This window comes from Cnephaeus nilssonii (genome assembly GCF_951640355.1).
Source record: "Cnephaeus nilssonii genome assembly, chromosome: 8".
Classification (NCBI taxonomy): Eukaryota; Metazoa; Chordata; class Mammalia; order Chiroptera; family Vespertilionidae; genus Cnephaeus; species Cnephaeus nilssonii.
The window spans coordinates 46,447,912-46,473,688 of NC_137079.1; the positions used below are offsets into that span (position 1 = coordinate 46,447,912).

At 39.9% G+C, this 25,777-nt stretch overlaps 1 protein-coding gene and 1 pseudogene across 2 annotated transcripts in view; one reads left to right on the forward strand and one right to left on the reverse strand.

Annotated features, from left to right (window-relative positions):
- The window catches only part of GPC5 (glypican 5), a gene marked incomplete at both ends in the record, with an annotated part of 1,343,473 nt that overhangs the window by 779,503 nt on the left and 538,193 nt on the right, over positions 1–25,777 (reverse strand). The window lies entirely within an intron of this gene.
- On the forward strand, positions 11,692–13,483 carry LOC307104432 (aldehyde dehydrogenase family 3 member A2-like; annotated as a pseudogene). The gene is made up of 2 exons: positions 11,692–12,955; positions 13,197–13,483. The product of its transcript is annotated as an aldehyde dehydrogenase family 3 member A2-like (transcript).

The following is a 25,777-nucleotide window of genomic DNA, read 5'->3' on the forward strand; positions in this document are numbered from 1 at the left end:
TTTATCTTCTTTGCTATGTAATATAGCATTTTATGAACATACCATAATTTACTTGTTCATTTATCTATGCAATATTGTGATTTATAAGATATCCACAATTCCTGGCTCATATCTCCCTAAAACCTTGAAATTTCCTTAGTGTTGAAAGTGATCAAGGTGTCTTTCCTTATGTTAATAAAGGTGACTTTTGAACCCCACTCAAGTGTATGGGTTTGTTGCCAGGAGAATCAACCATGTGATTAGAAATTTGGGACTTTCCAGGGATGGAAGAGGGGCTGAAGGTTGAGTTCTATTGCCAATGGCCAATGATGTAGTCAGTCATGACTATGGAATGAAGCCTCCATAAACACCCAGTAGGACACCCTCTTGGCCCTTTTTTAGAGTTTCCACAGTGGGGAACCAGAATGGAGCTACATGCCATCTTGCCGAACCCCAAGCTTTGTGAGGACAGAAGCTCCTTCACTGGGCCTTTGACATATGTATCTCTTCATCTGGCTATTGATTCACATCCTCCATAGTCTTTGTAATAAATGAGTAATAGAGTGAATAAATGAGCTTTCCTAAGTTCTATGAGCCATTCTAGCAAATTAACAGAATCCAAGGAAGGGGTCCTTGGAGACTCTAACCCACAGCCAGTTGGTCACAAGCACAGGTAAGAATGTGGCCCTGCAGCTAGCTTCTGGAAAGTGTGTGTGTGTGTGTGTGTGTGTGTGTGTGTGTGTGTGTGTGTGTGTATGTGTGTGTGGTGGGGTTAGGGGAGAGGCAGTCTTGTAGGACTGAATCTTTAACTTGTGGAATCTCTAGGTAGATAATGTCAGAAATGAGTTGAATTCTCAGACACCCCTGCAGGTGTCTGGGAATTGTTTGCTGATGTGAGAAGAAATGCACCCCGGAGTTGGAACTCCCTTCATCTTGATAATAGACATCTGGATTTAGAATTTTTCCTTTTTACAAGACAATCTGCTTATTTTTAAAATGAAGAAATTCAGGCCAGAGTTTGCAACAATTACTGGCAGGCTGAGGTGGAATTCCATTGTCTTGTAACTTAGTGTTATTTCTACCAGTCTGGTTTGTCTCACTGACAATTTCATTGAATTATTCAAAGTGAGGTAGGAAATCTATTCCAGCTTAAATATCAGGCAGCTATTTTTTATATGACTTCTTTAAATTTACTATTCAGACTTTTGTTTTATTTATATTGCCACTGAAAAATCCAGGGAAGAGAAGCTAAATTACCGAATATTTAGAAGATATAAATATTGTATGAAAATGAGATTAAATATATCATGTACATTTTCAATCTCCAACTCACAAAGTAATAATCAGCAGCTATTTGTCTTCTGCAGATGTTCTGTGAAAAGAAGCACAGTGCATCCATTTGCTTGGGCAGAGAAACATATGGTAAATTTCCTTGGAAATGCAGAGTCTAATGAGAGGATTTTGCCAAAATGACCAGATCAGGTATCCTGTATGTGTTGAGCCTCATGGCATTGACATTGAGATTCAAGCTTAGTGTAAAAATTTGTATCATATGCCTCTAAGATTTCTTATACTTCTAATGTTTATTTATTTATTGAAAAAGTATTTTTTGAGCCTACTATGTGTTAGATGTTCTGGAAAGCATTGTGATAATGATGTTGAACAAAACCAATTAAGCAATTTGCTCTTAAGAAACTTACAGGTTTGGGGTTTAGAGATATATTTAACAAACAATCCCAATAAGAAGTATATAATTACTGATAAGTGCTCTGAAGGAAACTAATATAATTCAGTGAGAGGTACTAAAAAGAGAAAATAGCTAGACTGGGCAGAAGGAAAAAAGGACTGTTTCCCCAAAGTGGTAATATTAGAGTTAGATTAAAGCATGAGCTAACACAGGCAAGAGGTAAGGACCAGTCCACAGAGAAAGAAGAGCATGCACAAAGGGGTGTGGCAGAGGAATCTGGACTGATCAAGGATGGAGGGTGTGCAAAGTGACAAAAGGGCAGAAAATGTGAACAAAATCATGGATCACTAAGTTTGAGAGAACCAGCCAATGTGGACCTTTTTGGCCAAGTAAACCACGTTAGTTTCTCCCCATTGCTCTCTGGGAAGAGGAAAGGGAATTTATTGGGTTGATAAAGTGGGTGAATACATGTACAGATTTGTGCTTTGGTTGCAGTAAAACACACGTATAGGAGAAGCCTTAGATACATAGTAAAGAAATAAGAGATAAAATCAACATCATCTAATGGTGAATTGGCTATGTGAGATCAGGGAAAGGGAGGAGTTAAGGTTTTGGAATGTGAAACTGAACAGGAGGAGGTGCTACTCACTGGGTTGGAGAACTAGAAAAGACACTTTACCCAGTGCCAGGGAGAAGCAGAGTGTTGGATTTTCTATACCATTGTGACCTCCAGTCTGGAGCTCAAAGGCAAAGTCAGCATTGGAGTTAGATATTTCGGAATCAGAGACATGCAGATAGTAATGAAGTCTAAGATGCCTGAGGAAGAGAACACCCAGTTAAAAGAGAAAAAGGTTTGAAAGCTTAGCCCGGAGGAAGAAGCACATCATTTAAGGGCTGAGTTGAGTGCAGGAGCCTGCTGTGGGAATTGGGTAGGAGTGGCCAGGGAAGTAAGACAGAAAGCAGAAAACCATGGTGTCACAGAAGCTAAGAGAAGAGAGTGTGCCAAAAGTCAACAAAGGGGTCAAAACTGTTGATGAGCCATGAAAATTAAATTGTGAGACTGTCTACTGGATTTAGTAACATAAAGGTCACTGATCACCTTAATAAGAATGTTTTTGGTATAATGATGGGGCAGAAGCCTGATTATGGAGGTTGTAAATAAGTGAGAGGAGGGGACAAGATGAAGATGGTCCTTATAAACAAGATTTTCACTACCCTACAGAGTAGTGAAGACCTTGGGGGGGTGGGTAGGGGCTGGGAGGGAGAGGGGAATGTGGGGAGGGGATATCTGAAATACAATAAACAATAAAAGGTAATTGAAAAATGAAAAAAAAAGAAATCAGAGGAAAAATGAAACAAAACAAGACTTTCAGGAACTTTGACTTGGGGGGAATGAGGTGGCAATAATTGAACCTGGATGGACCAGGTTGGGGTGATAAGAAAAGGGATGTATTTGTTTTTAATTTGCAAGGAGTTTAAGATTACCAAGCAAGGAGCAGAATCTAAAATAAGTAGAGACATGAGCCTGAGAAATAAAGTGGGATTACCTCAACTTTTACAAGGGGAAGGAAGGAGAGGATGGTGGAGAACTTAATAGGTGATGGGAAATGGAGTCCTCACCTGAGGGCTTTGTTCATCTCTAGTCATATGCTAAAACTAATTTTTTATTCTTGCCAAATATTTGCAATTAAGACACTTGTTTTCTTTCTGTTCAGTATTCTTGCTGTCGTTTTCCTGTTCAATCAGCAAAATGATATTGTGTGCTTGCCAGACAATGTTTAAATTGGATGTATTTCTAGTTTCAGTAATGTTTCCCCTGGTGTATTTTCCACTCTCTGATAGAGCCTATAATCTCTATGTTTCCAACCAATTTTTCTAGTACTTTTTCTATGATTTCCCTTCAGTAGTAACCAACAGGTTCATGGTTAATTTTCTATAGACTGTATTAGGTTGTCTGAAACTGTCACATTTGATATACAGTGAGGGAAAGATTGGCATACCTCATCTGTTTTACTACCTCCCTGTGGAAACTTTAAGTTGATGTTTTGAGATTTCATCAGCCAGGATCCATCCAGGAAAACAGAAACTACTCTAAGTGTTTAAAATGAAGGGAATTTAGCCCAGGGAACTAGTTACACGGGTGAAGAAAAACTGAGAAACCAAACAGAAGACAGTGAGTCAACCTACAGATTAATAGCATAAAAAACTGCTTTCTCCTCTAAAATGAAGAAATGGAAGAGATAGGCTTTCCAGAGTTTAGGAGCTGGGGTCTGCTATCAAAATCTGGGCTAGCTTAGAAGAAGCTGGAGCTTGGAGGTGATGCAGATGTAACCACACCCATAGAAGCTACCCAAGGCATTAGAAGTGAGAAAAAAAAACACGTGGCTTTGCCCCTCCTCCTTCCGGCAGGAGCCTGGACTGTGAAGTCTGCAGAGCAGTGTCCTTCTCCACTTAATGACTCAGAGTAGGGCAGAAGGTCAGGAATGAATCTGATAGCATAGGCCAACACATCACTTACAGGGTGTCTGCATTCTATAAACTTGTGGGTGCCATTTAATTTCATTGAGCACCAGTTCTGAGGACTAGATAAATTGCTAGGGGTAAATTCCTTACCTAGCATGTTTGTGGTAGTGTAGAATCTCAAGTAATGGCATCTCCTCCCCCACAACCCCAACCTACCACATTGTGATGATTTTCAAATGCTTATACTGACCTGGCTAAGTAAGAATTTCCTGGACAAATTAGAAATATATGTAGTTTTCTAGACCATATGAGGAAGTGTGGAATGAGCCTCAGAAGTCTGAATTCAAGTAAAATAAAACAGAAACAGGTAATTCTGAAGTAGAGCTGTAGTAGTGGATCTATGTGCAGGGAGCCAATATAATCATATTGGGACAAGTTCTGCCAAATAAAAATCACTCATTACCAACATCATGGGTATGACTCTAGACTTCTTTCTGGCTCTGTCGGTAGCTTTCTCACATTCTAAATGTTGGGTCACAGTGCATCAGCTCTTATTAGAGGAACTTGCTTTCTTATTATAGTTATTTGAAAAAATATTTTACTTTTTGTAAACTTTTCTTTTCATTCCACTCTCACCACAGATATTCACAGGAGTTACTAAAGTGACAAGATTGTATTCTACATGAAAAAAATGTTTTAAAGTAGAAATCCTGGGTATTAAACAAATACGCAAACAAACAAAAAATATGAAGCAAATGTTAGGCTGAAATCCAAAGGCAAATAAAGCACATAAATAAATGGTACAATGAAATATCCCAAAATAAATACACTTTAGATTTCCCTTTAAAGGGAACCCACTGAAGTCTACAAGTAGACATTAATTCGGTAGCTATTCACTTGATGTTAAGAGCGTATTATCCAGTTTAGCAGCAATTCAAGAGATGCTTTGTCCTTCCCTATAGAAACACAACACTTGAACACAGTGTTAGTGATTTAGCAGATAGCATTTGAGTCCAATTATTGAGCCCCATATGCTACATGATGTTTAAACAGCTGGACCTGCTGTTTCTGTATTAAGCTATTTCTTTATAACAGGTTTATGATTTATAGTAGTGCTACTGACTTAATGAGTCATAAGAAGTTCATTTTTTTCCTAATGAGATCTCCCATCCAATAAAGCAGGTATAAAATATTTTTAAAATGTTAATCATCATGTAGTGTTTGGTTTTAAAACATGGCTTATACCAAAAAGTCAGCTAAGTATCTCTAGCTAGCATTAAGAATCTAGCATTAAGCATTGTGTGTCATGAAGAAAATGTGGAATTTTCCTTCAACATTGACATCTGTCACTCTTAACATTTAATAATTTTTCCTAAAATCTGTATCTCAAAAGCAATTTGGAGGATTATTTCAACTATAGTTTAATTTGTCAGTCATATCTATTTTGATGGTAAAAGTTTTGTGCATTGATGTTTGAGATGAGGGGGGATAAGGGATATCAGTATTTTAGGGAGAAAAGAAGGTAAGCTTTCTCTAAACAGTAACCTTTTTTATGTCCAGTGTTGGATCTTCCATCTACCCCCTACTGATGGGGTCAGATAAATCCATTCACCGCTATTATTCATTCAATAGGTTGTCAAATGAATGGGAAGGCTTAGTGTCTATGCCATGAGAGATTATGGAAATTCCCTTGAGACTAGTATGTATAGTGATGGTACATGTTTAAAGATAAAATAAATTCCATATGAGATTTTGTCCTTTAAATTATCCAATCGATAAAATAATCCACAGCCACTAACCTTACAGATACATTTTGAGAGTGAATTAAATAATAAGATAAAATATTTGTGTAATCACTACACATTTTAGGCATTGTTCAATGTTTGGCTTTAATATGCTGTAACCAATTTCTGAAGGAATATCATGTAATTTACATTCTGTGAAATAGCATAGGTATAACTTAAAACTACCAAAAGCTTTCTCTGTCATTTATAATCCTATAATTTTATTATTTCACTTTTCACCTAAGCAGAAATTATATTTATTAACATTGGAGATAAAATACCAGAAGTAACTCAATTATCTTTACATGACTCCTTCATGATTCCAACAAAGACCTACTCTATAACGTAATTCACATGGTTGGTGATTTCAAAATCCTAGCAATTCTGCTCTCAAGTTACTGAAATTTTTAGAGCCAGCTGTGAAGACTGGCAGGCAATATACTGATAGTTCAAATAAATAATTTCAAGTTTTTAAATGCTTAGAACTGTCTGTCAAAATTGCTTCATACCCATAGAAATAAAACAAATCACTTAACACCTAGCCATTTGAACCTTTAAGTCACATAGTCCTAAAACATGTTAATAGAAGAAATCTTTGTTATGGACAGAGAGGTAGTTTTACTACTTCAGACTCAAAAATATAGTAATCCATAAATTCAGTCATTCATCCATGTGATGTCCACTACTTATGTTCGTTTTCACCAAATGTAATTTTTCTTTAATCCTGATAAAAATGAAGCATTTTAAAGATAATATCATTTGATCTTACATTTGGCTTGGCCACCCTCAAAGTAGGATTACTTACAGAAAATAAATTATAAGTGTAATTCAATTATTAAATAGAATTATATATATATATATATATATATAGAGAGAGAGAGAGAGAGAGAGAGAGAGCCTATCTAATAAAAGAGTAATATGCAAATTAACCATCACTCCACTACACCCATAAGCCACGCCCACCAGCCAATCAGGAGCAAATATGCAAATAAACCCAACCAAGATGGCTACAGCCACAGAGAACAGGAGGGAGGCTTGGGTTTCCCAGGCAATAGAAGAAGCCAAGCTTTCCTCCTGCCCTTGCTGGCCTAGGCCTCCACTCAAGGCTACAAAGTTTCAATTATAGAAGGTAAACAAATCCAAACAGAAATGGTGGCAGCCACGGAGCTGGAAAGAGAGGGAGGCTAGGGTTGCCCCCGGCAATGGAGGAAGCCAAGCTTTCTGCACACCCTTGTCTACCCAGGCCTCTGCTTAAGGCTACAAAGTTTCAATTATAGAAGATACATAAACCCTAACAGAAATGGCTGCTGCCACGGAGCAAGCAGAAGGCTTGGCTCTACTCCAGGCTACAAAGTTTCAATTGTAGAAGATAAATAAACCCCAGATACCAGGGCCTCCACTTGGGTCACCAGGGGGCGTGGCCTGCCTGCAAACCACCACAGGCCCCTTGCCTAGGCCACCCCATGCCCCAAGGGAACCCCCACCCTGATCCGGGACATCCTTCAGGCAAACCAGCCAGCCCCCACCCCTGTACCAGGCCTCTATCCTATCTAATAAAAGGGTAATATGCAGATTGACCATCACTCCAACACACAAGATGGCTGCCCCCATGTGGTCAAATATCCTGCCCCCACTGGACACAAGATGGCCACCACAAGATGGCCAGCAGGGGAGGGCAGTTGGGAGGGACCAGGTTGGCAGAGGAGGGAAGTTGGGGGTGACCGGGCAGGCAGGGAAGGCTAGGTAGGGGGGACCCAGACCTGCAGGGGAGGGCAGTTAGGGGTGACCAGGCCTGCAGTGGACGGCAGTTAGGGGCAAACAGGCTGGCAGGGGAGTGGTTAGGGGGTGATCAGGCTGGCAGGCAGAAGTGGTTAGGGCAATCAGGAAGGCAGGCAGGCAAGCAGTTGGGAGCCAGCAGTCCTGGATTGTGAGAGGGATGTCCAACTGCCCGTTTAGGCCGGATCCCACCCAGATTGGAGAGGGTGCAGGCTGGGCTGAGGGACACCCTCCCCCCCGGTGCACAAATTATGTGCACTGGGCCTCTAGTGCGTGTGTGTGTGTGTGTGTGTGTGTGTGTGTGTGTGTGTGTCTATATATATATATATATATATATATATATATATATATATGCTTAATATGCAAATTGTCCCCTCGGAAGTTTGACCAGGAGACCAGTAGTTTGATCGCTTGCTATGACGTGTACTGACCACCAGGGGGCAGCACAGAATGAAGAAAGGCCCTGGCTGGCAGCCGGCAGCCAGCAGCCAGGGAAGGGAGGCCCCAGCCAGCAGCTGGAAGGCCCTGATTGGCTCTGATTGCCGGCCAGGCCTAGGAACCTTACCCATGCACGAATTTTGTGCACCAGGCCTCTAGTATTTTATAAGACAGTTGGCACTCATTATATGGCTCTAAAGCACTCAGAGCCTGTAGCTTCTATGATTATTTGACCAAGTAAAAATTCACTTGGGCCCAGCCAGCATGGCTCAGTGATTGAACATCAAATTGTGAACCAGGAGGTCAGAGTTCGATTCTGGTCAGGGCACGTGCTCAGGTTGTGGGCTCGATGCCCTGTGTGAGGCAAGCAGGAGGCAGCCAATCAATGATTCTCTCTCATCATTGATGTTTCTATTTCTCTCTCCCTTCCTATCTGAAATCAATAAAAATATATTTAAAAAGTAATAAATAAAAATTCACTTGGCTTGAAGTTTTGTTAAATTAAAAAATAAGAAGAGCACTGTCATTCCTGATAACTTTAATATAGTGTCCCTCTATACTTTAGTGAAAATATTAAAAATTCTGTTCTACTTTAAGTTTACTTTTTATAGAAAAGTCAGTCTGGTTCTGAACTTAGGATTTCATTGTCTAATTTATATGTCATCACTATGTGAAAACAGAAAATTGAAAAAGAAAAAAATATTTTTAATAATTTTGCATATATTATAAATAAAATATCTGAGTAAAAACTTATTTCCACAGTAATATGCACAGCTTTTTTAGAAAAGCAAGGATTTAGAACACTTTGACAGGGAAAGACAGGTGCACTGAGAAAATATTCTCAGTTCCTTGGGCCTCTTGACTTTCTCTAAAAGCAACAGTTTTTGTTATGATTTTACCTCCTGCTCAGAAGTGCTGTGGGAATACTGTTTCCAATTTAGGGTCATTGAAACCTATCCAGGAACCTGGATTTTTTTTGCAACAATTTTTGATGGGAAAAAATTGGCACCAATTTTGATTCCAACTAGCCCAAGAACGAAAAATTTCACAAAAATGACTTTGGTGTAGCTTTTTTGATTTTATATGTAGAAACATATATATGTACACACAGGTGTGTGTGTGTGTGTGTGTGTGTGTTTGTGTGTGTATGTGTGCATATATGATAGATAGATAGATAGATAGATAGATAGATAGATAGATAGATAGACAGACAGACAGACAGACTGGATAGGTATAGATAGCATTGGTTCATGTAGAACTTTGTATATAGAGATATAATTATATGTAATAATAAATTTAAAAAAATGGTAGGCATGCATACATGGTGAGGCAAAGGTAGGTATATAGTTGTGAGTACACAAAACACAGAGTTTATTCTTATATTATTATTTATTAATGATTGCATTATTTTCCATACAAACAATTATAAACCTACTTTTGCCCTACCCTGTATCCTACACAAAAGAGGATGGAAATGACTCATACACAGAAGAAGGGGTACAGGACCACTCTCCCTGCATGCACACTGGGCATGTGTTGACACAATTGGCCCAACATTTTAAGCTCCTGACTTCTACTTCATAGGTTGGACCACATGAGCTGAAGCAAGCCAGCCCCCACAGTCAGCTTTGCTGACCACTTCCAATGTGGAATTCTGTGACCACTCAGGAGCTCCAGACAATGGCTCTGACTTTCTCCATCAGCTCGTCTGGAGAAGAGGAAGGGAAGAAAACAAACAAAATGTTTAGGCAGTTCTTTTCTTTCTTTGAACTTTATTATTGTCTTTCTTTGCACAAACAGAAGTGTTTGGCAAGGAGGTGAGGGCTGCTGCTGTAGAGGAGGAGAAAGAAAATTATTGTAGAAGCCATTTCTCTGTCTTTTGTCCTTGAGCCCTAAGTAGTGTTGGTAAAAATCATCAAAAAGCAAAGTGTTAAGATTCTTGATTATAATTTATTTAAAAATCAAATGTAACACAAGGAGCAGATATAATGTAGTGCAGAAAACATAGTCTGGCCACAAGAGGACTTACGGAATAAAATAAATTTAAAAAGGAGACAAAATATGATGTGGGGACAGTACCTTAGAAAATGCTAAAGATTAGTCCTTAATACCTTTGCCACTAAAGGTATCATTTTAGAAAGAATATTTCTAAATGTATGATGACAGGGAATAGATCTGAGTAAGCATGATGACTTTCTACTCAACTCACAAATTTAATACAATCCTAAGGGATCATAAACTGGCAGCTGCTTTGTGAAAATGAAATGCTAATGTTCACAATTATAATTTTATACCCATAGCCATAAAACATATAAAGGTATTAGGCTCCTTTATAATGCAGTAGATGTATGATTTATGTATGTTTCAGCAGATTAAATCATTTGAGGTAAGAGGGGAAAATCCACTAAATATGCATTTGCCCATTTGAAATATGCCTGAACAGTTTACTCTCTAAAGTACCTAAGTAGATAAACACCTATTTGGAAGTGATAATAAAAGGAATGTTTTACCTAAAGCAAGAATTTTAATAAGCACTCCCTAAAAATAGGGAAAGGATAATGATCCTATTGCATGTTTTAAACAATGCTAAGTAAGAATGGAAATAAAAAAGGTTTATTTTAGACCATACTGATGTTTTTAAAAGCTTTCTGAGACTTATAATGGAAAAAGAGGAGAAGCACCCTATTCCCTTATATTTTTCGCATAGAATCTTAATGCGCGTTGTGAGATGGAGAGAGATTTGGACAATAATACAACAGTTACCATGAAAACCCTTACTCAAGTCCCTCTTATCTACAGGATATTCATTCCAAGACCCCCAGTGGATGACTGAAACCTTGGGATACTCTCAAACCTAAATATACTATGTTTTTTCTACACATAAATACCTATGAAAAGTTTAATTTATAAATCAGGCAGTATACGATGGTAAAAACAACAAGAGTAAAGTAGAACAATTCAACAATATACCATTAAAAGTATATGAGAATGGCTTTGGGGCCATTATTAAGTAAAATCAGGATCAGGATTGATTGACATACCACAATCGATCTGATAACCAAGATAGCTACAAAGTGACTAATGGGTGGGTGGTATATACAGGGTGGATACAGTGGACAAAGAGGTGATTCCCATCCCGAGTAAGACATCACACTGCTCAGAATGGCACTTATACTTTCTATTGATCTCAGAGAGAGAAAGGGAGAGGGAGAGAGATAGAAACATCAATGATGAGAGAGAATCATTGATCGGCTGCCTCCTGCACACCCCACCCTGGGGATGGAGCCCACAACCCAGGCATGTGCCCTGACCAGGAACCCAACCGTGACCTCCTGGTTCATAGTTCCAGGCTCAACCACTAAGCCATGCCAGCTGGGGAGTGGCACACAATTTAAAACGTATGAATTGTTTATTTCTGGAATTTTTATTTACTATTTTCAGACTACATTTGATTGTTAGTAATTGAAACCATGGAAAGCTAAGCCACAGATAATGGGGACTGCTGTATTCTGCTTAGAAGTAAAGTTTACAGGACAGAAGAGCAGAAATCACTAAGCTATATTTATGGATCCAGATGAAACAGAAGTGCCAATACTGATGTTTAAAAAACAAAAGTTGGCAATCGGTCTGGTGGGTGCAGAGGACGCGTTGAGTAGCGTGCAGGGAGCCAGGGAGTGCCTGGTCCAGAGGGTCCTGAGGTTTCGGCTGCAGCAGCTTGAGGCGCTGCGCAGGATGGTGCAGGAGCACGAGAAGGCCATCCAGGCGGCCATCGCCTCAGACCCAAGCAAGAGTGAACTTAATGCATACAGTCAGGAAGTCATTACCATTCTTGGGGAAGTTGATCTCCTGAATGGATTCCTGCTAAACCAGCCAAGAAGAACCTGTTCATCATGATGGATGAGGCCTAGTTCAACTAGAGTCCCTGGGGGTCGACTGATTATAGGAACTTGGAACTACCCCTTTGTTCTCACCATGGAGCCACTGATAGGAGCCACTGCTGCAGGGGATGCTGTGATTATCAAGCTTTACGAACTAAGTGCAAATACAGCCAACATCTTGGCTCAGCTCCTCCCCCAGTATTTAGACCAGGACCTGTATGTTGTGGTTAATGGTGGTGTTGAGGAAACCACCGAGCTCCTGAAGCAGCGATTTGACCACATTCTCGATACTGGAAACACTGCAGTTGGAAAAATTGTTGTGGCAGCTGCTGCCAAGCATCTGACCCCTGTGATTCCTGAACTGGGAGGGAAGAGTCTGTGCTACATAGACAAAGATTGTGACTTGGACATGGCCTGCAGACGCATAGCCTGGGGGAAGTACATGAACTGCGCTCAAACCTGCATTGCTCCCAACTACATTGTCTGTGAACCATCTCTCCAGAGTCAAATTGTGCAGAAGATTAAGGAAACTGTGAAGGAATTTTATGGAGAAAATATAAAAGAATCTCCTGATTATGATAGAATCGTCAATCTTCGTCGTTTTAAGAGGCTCCTAAGTTTGCTTGAAGGACAGAAGATAGCTTTTGGTGGGGAGACTGATGAAGCCACCTGCTACATAGCCCCAACAATACTTACTAATGTTGATCCTTGAAACCAAGTTGATGCAAGAAGAAATTTTTGGACCAATTCTTCCAATAGTGCCTGTGAGGAATGCAGATGAAGCCATAACATACATAAATGAATGCAAAAAGCCATTGGCTTTCTATGTGTTTTCTCATAACAGTAACCTCATCAGGCGGATGATTGCACATCCAGCAAGGGTGTCACGGTCAACGATGAGATCAATGAAATCATGCACTCCATGCTCAGTTCTCTACCCTTTGGAGGCCTGGATTTCCCTGCAGTTCAGCTGCCATCGAAGTGAGGACCAGTGAACTGCCTCCTGGCCCCAGGTGCGCCACGGTGCCATACCCGTGTCTGTCCAGCACACACAGTAGATTTGAAAAGTGAAAACTGGCCCAGAGCATGGCTTTTGAGAGGGCAGAGACTTACACTTGCCTGTCACCCCCCAGCAGTGTCACCCTGTCATCCTTGTCTTTGGTACTTTTCTGGGAGCTTGGAGGAAGCCAGTGGGTTTGAGTGGGATGGGAGCTTCTCACGGAAAACATAGTTTTGATACTTTTTTTCATCAACATCCCTGTTTATCGAAAAGTTTAAAGAGAGAAGGTGTTAACAAACTCAGACATCCTCCCAATAGCCAGTCAAAGGTGGACTGGGCAAAATTCTTCCTTTTGAAACGATTCAACAAAGGAAAATTCAGTCTCCTGCTCCTCGCTCTCCTGGGCATTGTGGCCGCCGTGCTGGTGAGTGATCTACTGAAGAGTGATCCTGTTCAGCCTCCTACCTGCCTCCACTGAATTATTCCTCTGTTAAGTAGTTAATGAACCCATAATTTTAGCATCTTACCAAAAATAGGAAGAAAATATGCAGCATTGTAATCAACCCTGACATCATTGCCAAGCACCATGAATGCAACTTGCCATTCCGGCCAAATCCCAACATTTCCCACTGAGGACACGCAGAACCTATTCTAGATTGTGCTGCCCAGATTTGGGCCAGGGAAGGAGAATGTCTGAAGCTACCCCTGCATTTCCTGGGAGCTTAAAGGAGTCTCAGATCCAGCTCAGGGACTGCCTCCCTCTAGTTCATGGGACATGGGACCCCCTCCCGTCCCGTCCCTGCTATTGCCTCCATCACTCTGGAAACTTTCAAGAGTTCAGTCCAGAGAGATGAGGATAGATCTTCCCAGGCTCTAGAACTGGGGGAGGGGGATCAGGGGATCCCTGTCCCTCATTCATGCCTTGTGAATTCACCATCCTTCCTTGTGTTTAGTTTGTGGCATTTCTTGTCCCTGCCCACAAAGGCTTATTGTGACTATAACACCTGAAGCATCTTGTAAATCCTAGGACTTCCTGGAAGACAGTTGCCAACTTCATTCAGGCATTACCTGTCATTATTATGAAGTAGGCGTTATAGAATTCTACATCTTATAAAACCTAACAGGCATTTTTAAATGTAGTAGTAGAAGTACTGTACTTATAATAATTCCAATCCTCCGTCAGAACCCTGAAATTGCACGTTAGTGGTTTTCCAAGGACAAATCTTTAAGTTTGTATTTCTGTAGCACAATGCAAGTAAATCTCACTTTTTCAAACTTCAGAGAGGCCCCTTTTGGGGAAACCATTTCCTGTCTGTCTTGGACAAGAGGCCTTGGATGTCCAGGACCTTGGAGCTTGAGAGTCTCGGGGGCTGATGGTGGGTCATTTAGAGAAATCTGCAGAAGGGCTCAAAGCCATAGCAGGTGGCCAGGCTGAGGAGATGGAGGACCAAGCAGTTCTCCTGAGCACGGCTGGACCCGAGTGGCTTCAGCTGTGGGAATGTGCTAAAGCGGAGTCCAAAGGAGGGCTCCCTCCTGGGCCTGCGGTGGGACTGGCAGCCGGAGCTCTACCTTCCCCCATTTGAAAACAGACTCTGCCCACTCAATGAGAGGATGGCATTTACTTTATGGAATGTATAATCAGCTTTGTTGAATGAGTCTTTTCCGTGAAGACGGTCTGAATTATGTTATGTCTTTATCACAGGATGAGGTGTCAAGAGTTAATCACTACACTGGTTTAGGAGAAAGCTGCTTAAACTGTAACTGTAGAATAACCAATCGTAATTTCAATATGGCATTTTCCTTTACTAAATTGTACATTATACTTCCCAGTTAAACTAAATTATTGGCTTGTCCACTAGTATTTTCTGCTTCAAAATAAACATTATATATATATATATATATATATATATATATATATATATATATATACATATTCATAAAATGAATATGCCATGACCTATTTAATATGAGCAGATAATGAATGGGTTCAGAGGATTGTGCAACCAAATCTAAGAAGGAGAGAAAAAGTGAACCTCTTTCTGAAACTAAAACCATTGATACATTAGTTTATTAGGTATTATAACTTGATGCTTATGAGTATGAACTTTGGAGTCAGACATATACACTGAGTGGCCAGATTATTATGATCTCTGAATGCATAATAATCTGGCCACTCAGTGTATATCCTATATAATAAAAGTCTAATATGCAAATTGTCCCCTTGACCAGGAGTTCGACCAGCAGGCAGGCCGGCCAACCGCCCATATCCCCTTCCTCTGGCCAGGCTGGCCGGACCCCACCCATGCACGAATTCATGCACCAGGCCTCTAATATATATATATATATTATATATATATTAAGTGGCCAGATTATTATGTGTTCAGAGATCATAATAATCTGGCCACTCAGTGTATAAACAAATACCATTATATAAGTAAATGTGTGTTTTTTTTTAAAACTTTGCATTCATTTGTAAAATGGGTATATTTATAACACCTCACAGGAGGATTATGAGAATTAAATTAATTAAATTTTATAAACACCTCACAAAGTACCTGGCACTTTGTGTCAATAATGATCCAACTGGGCAAATACTATTATCTGGAAAAAAAAGTTTTAGTTCTTGAAACATTTTTTCAAAAATTTTCAGACTTCTTGCAAAATCAGGGCTATGCATCAAAGATTGACTAAAATCATTCCAGGATATGAGATAAATAGAGCAGTTTTTGAAGTAGTGAACAATAAGCCATGTCTGCAACAATTTATTAATAAATGACTATAAATTATATTAAGTAACAAAAAGTTCAACTAAATGGGAAGTGATTGGAAACTAAGACTGAATGCATTCATTTGAGATTGTGGCAACATTTCTAAGTGTTGTTGTCTTTTGTTTTTTATATGTAAATGCAGTTACTATTAACCTATTATCTACTCAATGATTTTATTAAGAATATCTATATCATAAAAGGCCTGTGGTTGTGATGCCGTAATGGCGGAACAACCAAACAACCGGTCACCAGGAGGTGCATGGAGCACCTCTGTGGGCTGGGACTCAGCTCGCGCGGGGCTGGCGGGGCTCACGCAGGGCTGGTGTGGCTTGTGTGGGGCCAGTGGGGCTGGCGCGGTGGAGGTGGGGCCTGCGGCTCGCACAGGGCAGGTCTGCGGTCCCATGGCTCGTGCAGAGCGGATCTGGGGGCCCGTGGCTCGTGCAAGGTGGGTCTGGGGTCTCACCAGCGCGGCGGGTCTGGGTCTTACATGATTTTGCGCGCTGGGCCTCTAGTTCCTACATAAAATTAAGCCTTTCATGGAAAGATAAAGTATGTTTTTTTTTTTACTTTGTAGGTGTCTATTAGTCCTATTGAAAGGTAGATGGTCTCCTGCCTGCCTTAGCTCAGTGGTTGAGTGTGGACCTATGAACCAGGAGGTCACCATTCGATTCCAAGTCAGGGCACATGCCAGGGTTGTGGGCTCGATCCCCAGGAGAGGGCCTGCAGGAGGCAGCAGATCAATTTTTCTCTCATCGTTGATGTTTCTATCTGTCTCCCTCTCCCTGCCTCTCTGAAATCAGTAAAAACGTATTTTTAAAAAAAGAACGAAAAGAAAGGCGGATGCCCCAGGCAAGCCCACATCCTCCACAGATGGAAGGCACAGAGGAGCACTGCAGGCAGCCACCCATGTACAGGTCACAGGGCAGGCCAGGCTGTTCACTTACTTCAATGTCAGCAAAATAATGGGCTCCCAATAGCTCCAGAGGACACAGGACCACTCCAGCACTTTGGTAAACTACAGGCAGATCAAATGCATGGCAACTCGGCACTTACTCTTCTCCCCAGATAAAGATTTGGCCTCACCAATGCTAAATTTGGTTCAAAGCCCGGGAGTGCCTGGTATCTGTAAACCTTCTCTTAAATAGAGACATTAAGTGCAGAGGTTACTTACATAAATTGCTCCTTCATAGTAATGTAAGAGCCAAGGGAAAAGGGAATGTGACGTGTGCATCTGTCACATAGCTTTTGAACATCTGTCATGAGCTCAACCTGCATGTGCGTCATCAGCTGCGCTACCTTCCTGACTCGGTGAGAGATTCCGGGAACTGGAGACGCTGGGAGAGGTACTGTTTCTGCTCCTACTCTGTGTGACTGGCATGCTCCCGCGAAGTGTGTGTTCTTCTATCCTTGACTAAAACACATTTATAGTTTTCCGTGTGTGCCTGTGCATGTGTTCTCAACAAGGGAACAGTTTTAAGGACAGAGAGATCTAGGGTTCAAGCAAGATGTCAAAGACACATTAGTCATGAAACCCTAATATTGGCTGAATGACCCTTAAGTCATTAAAATACACGCAATTCTCATTTGCTGGGAATAAAAACAAGGCAACACTCTGGTATAAAATGCTCTAGTGTGTATAATGCTATTCATTCAGTATTTCATGTACTTCTATTGGACACACATTTGACCATTATTTTTCCTTATATCAATTTTATATGGATAGCATTATTTTTCTCTTGAAAAAAAAGCAGGGCGGGGGAGGGGTATAATTCCTCTACCCCTGTCAAATGATCAAGCACTTGGAAAGTTTACCACTGTCATCCCTTTGTTCATTCAAAAACAATTCTGAGACACTGTTGCTTGTCAGATACTATCTTAGGCAGTGGGAGACTCCAAGTTAAGTGAACACAAACCAAATACTTTATTCAGTATAATATTAACAATCTATGAGTTCAGAGAATAGTATCTTATGAAATATGTATCGCTATTCTCTGCAAAATAGGCACTAAATAAAAAATTAATTGAAACATATAGAAGAACATTCTTCTCTCATCATTTATTCTAACTGCAACAGTGAGCACTCTGAGCATTCACTCTTGTCATACATAGATTTTTAAGACATCATGTGCCCATATTTACATAAAGGGTATATTTTACAACATCCTATAAATGAACACAAACTAATACTTAAATGATTATCTTATAACCTCAGAAATTCACTGGCCTTTTAAATTTGTTTTATATATTGGGCTTTCAGATTTTTTAACTTCTAGCAGTCGAATTGAAAAAACAAAGGGTAGCAATTAAAAGATAGAAAGCAATCACTGTTTTATATTTTTAGAAAACAGGCCCTAATATTCTATTATTTAACTGTAGATTTTGAAGCATTTATTCAAATATTTAAATAGCTGGTTTCATTTGTTAAATACACAATTATGTGCTTGTAAATCCATGGGTATGCAGAGATGAACAAGATACAGTTCCTGTCTTTGAGAAAGTTACAAGGGAAAAAACCAAAAACGTATTAAAATGTGTTTAACCTTTTAAAATAGCCCAAATAAATTATATCCTATTTTAATTTAAAAACCTTAATCCTATGAACTAAAATCAGTTTCACAGAATCTCCATCACCACTGCTACATAGTCAAAAGATTTCTGAAATAAATCAATGCTATTTATGACAGCAAGTTTCTGTGTTAAAAAAAAAAAAGGATTGATGGTCTATTGGATGGATGCTTCTCTGTCTCTGGATCTATTTTTGTTCATTAGTTTATGTTGTTCATTATATTCAACAAATGAGTGAGATCATGTGATATTTATCTTTCTCCAATTGGCTTATTTCACTTAGCACAATGCTCTCCAGGTCCATCCATGCTATTGTAAATGGTAAGAGTTCTTTCTTTTTTACAGCAGTGTAGTATTCCATTGTGTAGATGTATCACCGTTTTTAATCCACAGACCGTCAAACCACAGAGGGAAGGCATGGGAGGAGATGGGTAAAAGATCAACCAAAGAAGTATAAGCATAATCAATGGACACAGACAATAGGGGAGTGAAGGATGGGGCTGGAGGGAGGGGGCAGACTGGGAGAAGTCAATGGGGAAAATAGAGGGACATATGTAATACTTTTAACAATAAATAATTTTTTTAAAAATGGATTGACCTAAATCTAAAAGAGTATTGTTGGGATGGTGTAACTAGCTTAAAAAGAGAGAAAGAAATTTGAAATTCCTGAATTAATTAGTAGAGATTACCATTGCTTAAAAAAATGTAAATATTTTTTATTTATTGTTTTGCATTTTTTAATTCAGTTTACTTTCAATATTAATTTACATTGGTTTCAGGTGTATAGCAACAATGGTTAGACAATTATTTACTTTACAAAGTGTTCCCCCTGATATTTTCAGTACCCACCTGGTATAATACATAGCTATTACAATATTATTGACTAGAGGCCCGGTGCATGAAATTCATGCACGGGTGTGTGTGTGTGTGTGTGTGTGTGTGTGTGTGTGTGTGTCCCTCAGCCCAGCCTGCACCCTCTCCAATCTGGGAACCCTTGAGGGATGTCCAACTGCCCAATTAGGCCCGATCTCACCCTCTTATAATCCAGGACTGCTGGCTCCCAACTGCTCACTTGCCTGCCTACCTGATTGCCCCTAACCGCTTCTGCCTGCCAGCCTGATCACCCCCTAACCACTCCCCTGCCAGCCTGATCAATGCCTAACTACTCCCCTGCTGGCCCAGTTGGCCCTAACTGCCCTCCCCTGCTGGTCTGGGCCCCCCAACTGCCCTCCCCTGCAGGCTGGGTCCCCCCAACTGCCCTCCTCTGCAGGCAAGGTCACCCCTAACTGCCCTCCCCTGCTGGCCATCTTGTGGCAGCCATCTTGTGTCCACATGGGGGTGGCCATCTTTGACCACATGGGGGCGGCCATCTTATGTGTTGGAATGATGGTTAATTTGCATATTACCTCTTTGTTATATAGGATTATATTCTCTATACTGTACTTTACATCCCCATGACTATTTTGTAACTACCAATTTTTACTTCTTAAACCCTTCATCGATTTCACCCAGTCTCCAACCCTCCTCCCATCTGGCAATCACCAGTCCACTCTGTCTGTCTATGAGTCTGTTTCAGTTTTGTTTTTTTAGATTCTACAAATAAGTGAAATCATATGGTATTTGTCTTTCTCCTACTGACTTACTTCACTAGCATGATACTCTAGCTCCATCTATATTGTTGCAAATAGTAAGATTTCATTTTTATGGCCCAGTAATATTCCATTTTATAAATCTACCACCACTTTTTTATCCACTCATCCACTGGTGGGCACTTGGGCTGCTTCCATATCTTGGCTATTGTGAATAACAATCAAATGAACATAGGGGTGCATATATTCTTTTGAATTAATTAGTGTTTTAGTTTTCTTCAAATAAATACCCAGACATGGAATTGCTGAGTCATATGGCAGTTCCATTTGTAATTTTTTTAGGACCCTCCATACTGTTGCCCATAGTAGCTGCAAAATGCCTTTTCTCTTGACAATAAACTTAAAACTTACTTGTAGTAGACAGAATAATGGTTACCAAAGATGTCTCCATCCTAATCCTCAGAACCTGTGAGTTTGCAGATGGAATTAAGGTTGCTAATCAGCTGATTTTATTATATGGGATTAAATTGGATCATTGATATGAGCCCAATCTGGTTACAAGATTCCTTAAAATTGGAATGGATCAGTAGAGTCAGAGAAACAAATGTAACTACTAAAGAAGGCACAGAGAGTTGTGTGTTGCTGGCTGTGAAGATGAAAGACCAAGAGACAAGGAATATGGATGGCCTGGAGAAGCAAGGAAAGGCAGGGAAATGAATTCTCCCTGAGAGCTTCTGGAAAGAAACGCAGGTCTGCTGACACTGTGATTTCCTGACCTATACAGTCAAACGATAATAAACTTGCTTTTGGCCACCAAGTTTGTGGCAAATTGTTACAGCAGTAAATAGTTCAAACGGATACAATTTGCCACTGTATAAATGAGGTCTAGTCAATGGCAAAAGAATGAAAAAATAAGTTTCATTCTTTCGTTTTCATCTATAGTCCAAGAAATGTTCAAAATGCCATCCTTCTTACCTATCTGATTTATCTTGGTTTTTAATCAATTCAGGTAAACCTAAGATTTTATTGGCCATAAACATTTATCACAGTAATCTCTCCATTTCAAGACTAAAAAATATCTAATGGACATTTGCAACAAACCTGATCATAATCATTAATTAGCCATGGGTAACTCAAAGCAACAGAGTTTCATATTATATTCTACATGTATTTGTGCTCCTAATGATAGATAGATTCATATATTATGGTTACCTACATTTTATCAAAAAGTAAGTTAGAAATTAAAAGTATTTTCCCCTTTGGATTGCATGCACACACACACATATATGAATGTACACCTATACAAAATTCAAGAGGTTGTTAAAATTACATATATGAGCTGTTAAGAAACAATATTTCTGGGGCGTTTTCTTTAAAGAGAAACAATAGTAAAGCATTTTAAAATATTATGTATGTTTACTTGAACTATATTATTACAAAATATTAATGGTAGAATATTATAAAAATTAAATACAACTAAAGTCATTTGATGCAATTAGCATGTAGAAAGTATGTTGAACAAAAATAGTATTTGCTCTCAGTACAAAAATTAGACTTAAAACTATGATGAATACTTAAAGTTTTGGTTCTGTTCTAAGGGATGGGATAATAATAGATTCTCTTATTTCCCCCATCCCTTAAGTATTCAAACTTCCAAAAGCTCTGTTCATATCTACAAAATGTAATTGAAATAAACTTTCAGGTGAACCTATCTTTTAAAAAATATACATATTAAAATTAAACTGATGAATAAAAACAGATCCAAAGACAGAGAAGCATTGATCAGACTGTCAAACCTCAGAGGGAAGGTAGGGGAGGGTGGGGTATGGGGGAGAGATCAACCAAAGGACTTGTATGCATGCATATAAGCCTAACCAATGGACACAGACACCAGGGAGGTGAGGGCATGAGTGAGGGGTGGGGTGGGGGGGCAATGGGAGGATAAGGACACCTATGTAATACCTTAATCAATAAAGAAAAAAATCTGTTTAATTTTTCACTTCTTTATGATCTGAGAGTTTTGTGGAATCCAGAGAATATAACTGGATGCTGAAACAACTTTTAAAAATAACTTAATTCTTTTTTTTTCTTTTTTTTCATTTGTGTAACTCTTTTTTTTAAAATAAATTTCTTTATTGATTAAGGTGTTACATATGTGTCCTTATTCCCCCATTCCCCCCGCCATCACCCCTCCACTCATGCCCTCACCCCCCTGTTGTCTGTGTCCATTGGTTAGGCCCATATGCATGCATGCAAGTCCTTTGGTTGATCTCTCCCCCTTACCCCCACCCTCCCCTATTTCTTATAAAGACAACTCCATTCTCAAAGAGCTTCCCCAAGGGGGTTTCTATTTCATTATCACTGGTTTTGAATTCTGAATGCTCTTATTAGAGACCAGTTCTGAGGGTAGAAGGCCAAGAACAACCCCCAAAGGCCCAAGAATTTTGGGAAAGTGTGACTGCATGTGTGTGGAGTGCACGTGCATGCATGTGTCTTGGGGTTTCTAAAAGTCATTGCACACTGATTTTATGCCATCCACCACATTCTTTACATGAATTATCCTATATAATAAAAGCTGAATATGCAAATTGTCCCCACACTTGCAGAGCTAAGGTAGACTATAAATTTATAAGCTTCAACACTGCAGTTGTCATCCATTCCTCCTGTACAATTTCCCAGTGGCGTGAATATGATATGGTTAACCTGAGAACATTCACTAATGGTGTGGTGTAACATTGCCTAGCATTAGCTACTCTGTTCAATATTGCTTAAGTTAAAAAATTATAGAACTGTGGTTCCTCTAAGTTTCAGAGGCATGCAAAATACCAAGAAATCCTGCTGTTTAATATCCCTGCTACTTGCAATTGTCGGAGAATGTGCTAAACATCTCGATTTGGTTACAATAAATATGCTCCCCAGAGGATTTTGGCCAGCAAGCAGGGCACTCAGACAACACATCTTTCCGGCTGTGTTACAAACAAAATGAGTCACAGCACATTCCAATAGGATAATAATACATATTTAAAGTCATTAAAAATATAAGCAAGTGCAATGCAACCAAAAATACTAGAAATTGTCATAATCTTCCAGTGACTATACTTTAGGTAAATTATACAATAAAAATGTTATAATAACATTCCAATTTGGATAAAACCTAGGACAACATGAGTCTAATCTAAAGGCTTAAAGAGTCATATATTCATATATGAAAAGTAGTTGAATCTCAAAAATATAAAGCTAATAGTCGTTTTTCTCTGTGCCTTTTTAAAATATTCAGATATAGTACTATAGTGTAAAATCTAAAAGACGCACATCAGTGATTCTAACCAGTGCTTCAGAAAAACCACACCTTTCATAGAAGCACATGTCAGGAGACTTTTCAAGAGTAAAAGAAATGAAAATAACTACACAGGAATAGCAACAGCATACCTCAGTGTGTTCCCACCAGATTGGAACAGATGGCAGTTATTATTGTCTTTAAAACTTTTTATTCATGAATTACACTCTGAAAATGTTAGGTCTGATTTCAACTTTAGGAATATAAGTTCTTTGAGGATTAAGTCTGTTTTATAAGGATCACTGGCCAGTTTTCAGTTCAGAAAAATATCTTCCATTTTGATATACATTCTTGGGCCTTCTCACTTAATATTCAAAACAACTCCCTTGAATTTTCCTATTTTGAAGATGCATACAGTGAGACTTAGGAATATATATATAATTTGTTCAATGTTGCCCCAATAGAATAAAGAGCAGGAATTTAATCTATATTTTTTTGGTGCTGTGATCTATTTCAATTATACATACATGTAAAATATAATCAAAATGTTAGAAGTGAATTCTGGCAAACATGATGAGATTGGTTATCTAGGAACAACTATTAGGGTTAACTAAATAAGAAGGCTGGGATGGATTTTCACAGCAAATGGATAAAAAGGGAGCAGATTATTTATTGATTATTGCTGTATGGGTGGATAATCATTTTGCTTCTTGGAAAAGGTTACAACCTACATCCAATCTATGTGAAATGGGAAAACATCACAGATCTTCAAGTAAATAACATCTCTGGGCCCAAAGGAAAGGACAAGGTATTAGCAGGCCAACTAAAGAACATATCATTGTGAAGTCAATTTTTAAAGTAGTCAAGACAATGCATCAAGACAAAATGATCCCGTTTCTCTCTCCTTGAGGTTAAAATTGATAATACAATTATATTCGCATTAATTTAATTTATTTAAAAATATATTTGGAAGAGATATTTTACCTCTCCCTTTTCTGAATTTTTAGGCCATCCAATATTAGGTGCTATGAAATTAAATAGTAATTTTCTGAATTAAGCTTGATCTACTGGATGTTTAATAGCATTACAAATAAAATGTGATATTGATGCACTTGAGAAAAATAAAATTCTTCATGAAATGGGATTACATTTGTCTCTGATCAAAGGGAAAAAAAAAAAACTGATCCCATAGAGAAAATGAACTACCAACCATAATGAGAGATACAAAGTTTAGGTTAAAGAAAAAGTATTACATATTGCCAGAATTAGAATTTGAAGAGCATATTGCACTAAACCAATGTCTTTTACTGACATTCTTGCCAGCACTAGTACACAATATTCAGGGAGAATCTATTTGACTCAAATTTGGGCATGTGCCTATCCTCTCTAATAAAATGGTAATATGCAAATTAACCATCACTCCACTACATAAGCCACGCCCACCAGCCAAGTCACGTCCACCAGCCAATCAGGGCGAGTATGCAAATTAACCCCAATCCAAGATGGCTGCAGCCACAGAGAGTAAGGTTTCCTAGGTAACAGAGGAAGCCAAGCTTTCCATAGCCGTTGCAGGCCTAAGCCTCCACTCAAGCTACAAAGTTTCAATTATAGAAGGTAAACAAATTCAAACAAATGGAGGCAGAATGGAGCTTGAGAGAGCAAGCCAGGGTTGCCGGTGGCAACAGGGGAAGCAAAGCTTTCCGCACACCCTGGCTGGGCTCACCTGCTTAAGGCTACAAAGTTTCAATTGTAGAAGGTAAATTAACTGCCACATAAATGGGTGCTACCCCGGAGGGAGCAGCAGGCTTGGCTCCGCCCCAGGCTACAAAGTTTCAATTGTAGAAGGAAAATAAATTCCAGATACCAGGGCCTCCCCTTGGGTTGCCAGGGGGTGTGGCCGGCCTGCAAACCACCACAGGCCCCTCGCTCAGGCCGCCCCACACCCCAAGGGAACCCCCACCCTTATCTGTGACACCCTTCAGGGCAAACCAGCTGGCCCCCACCCGTGCACCAGGCCTCTATCCTATCTAATAAAAGAGTAATATGCAGATTGATCATCACTGCAACACACAGTATAGCTGCCCCCATGTGGTCAAAGATCCTGCCCCCATGTGGACACAAGATGGCCACTGCAAGATGGCCAGCAGGAGAGGGCAGTTGGGAGGCACCCGGCCTGCAAGGGAGGGCAGTTGTGAGGGACCAGGCTTGCAAGGGAGGGCAGTTGGAGGTGATCAACCCTGCAGGAGAGGGCAGTTAGGGGTGACCAGGCTGGCAGAGGAGGGAAGTTGGGGGCAAACAGGCTGGCAGGGGAGCAGTTAAGCATCAACCAGGCTGGCAGCGGAGTGGTTAGGGGGTGATCAGGCTGGCAGGCAGAAGCGGTTAGGGGCAATCAGGAAGGCAGGCAGGCAAGCAGTTGGGAGCCAGCAGTCCTGGATTGTGAGAGGGATGTCCGACTGCCCGTTTTAGGGCAGTCGGACATCCCTCCAGGAATCCCAGATTGGAGAGGGTACAGGCTGGGCTGAGGGACAACCCCCCGCCGGGCACGAATTTCGTGCACCTGGCTTCTAGTTCTT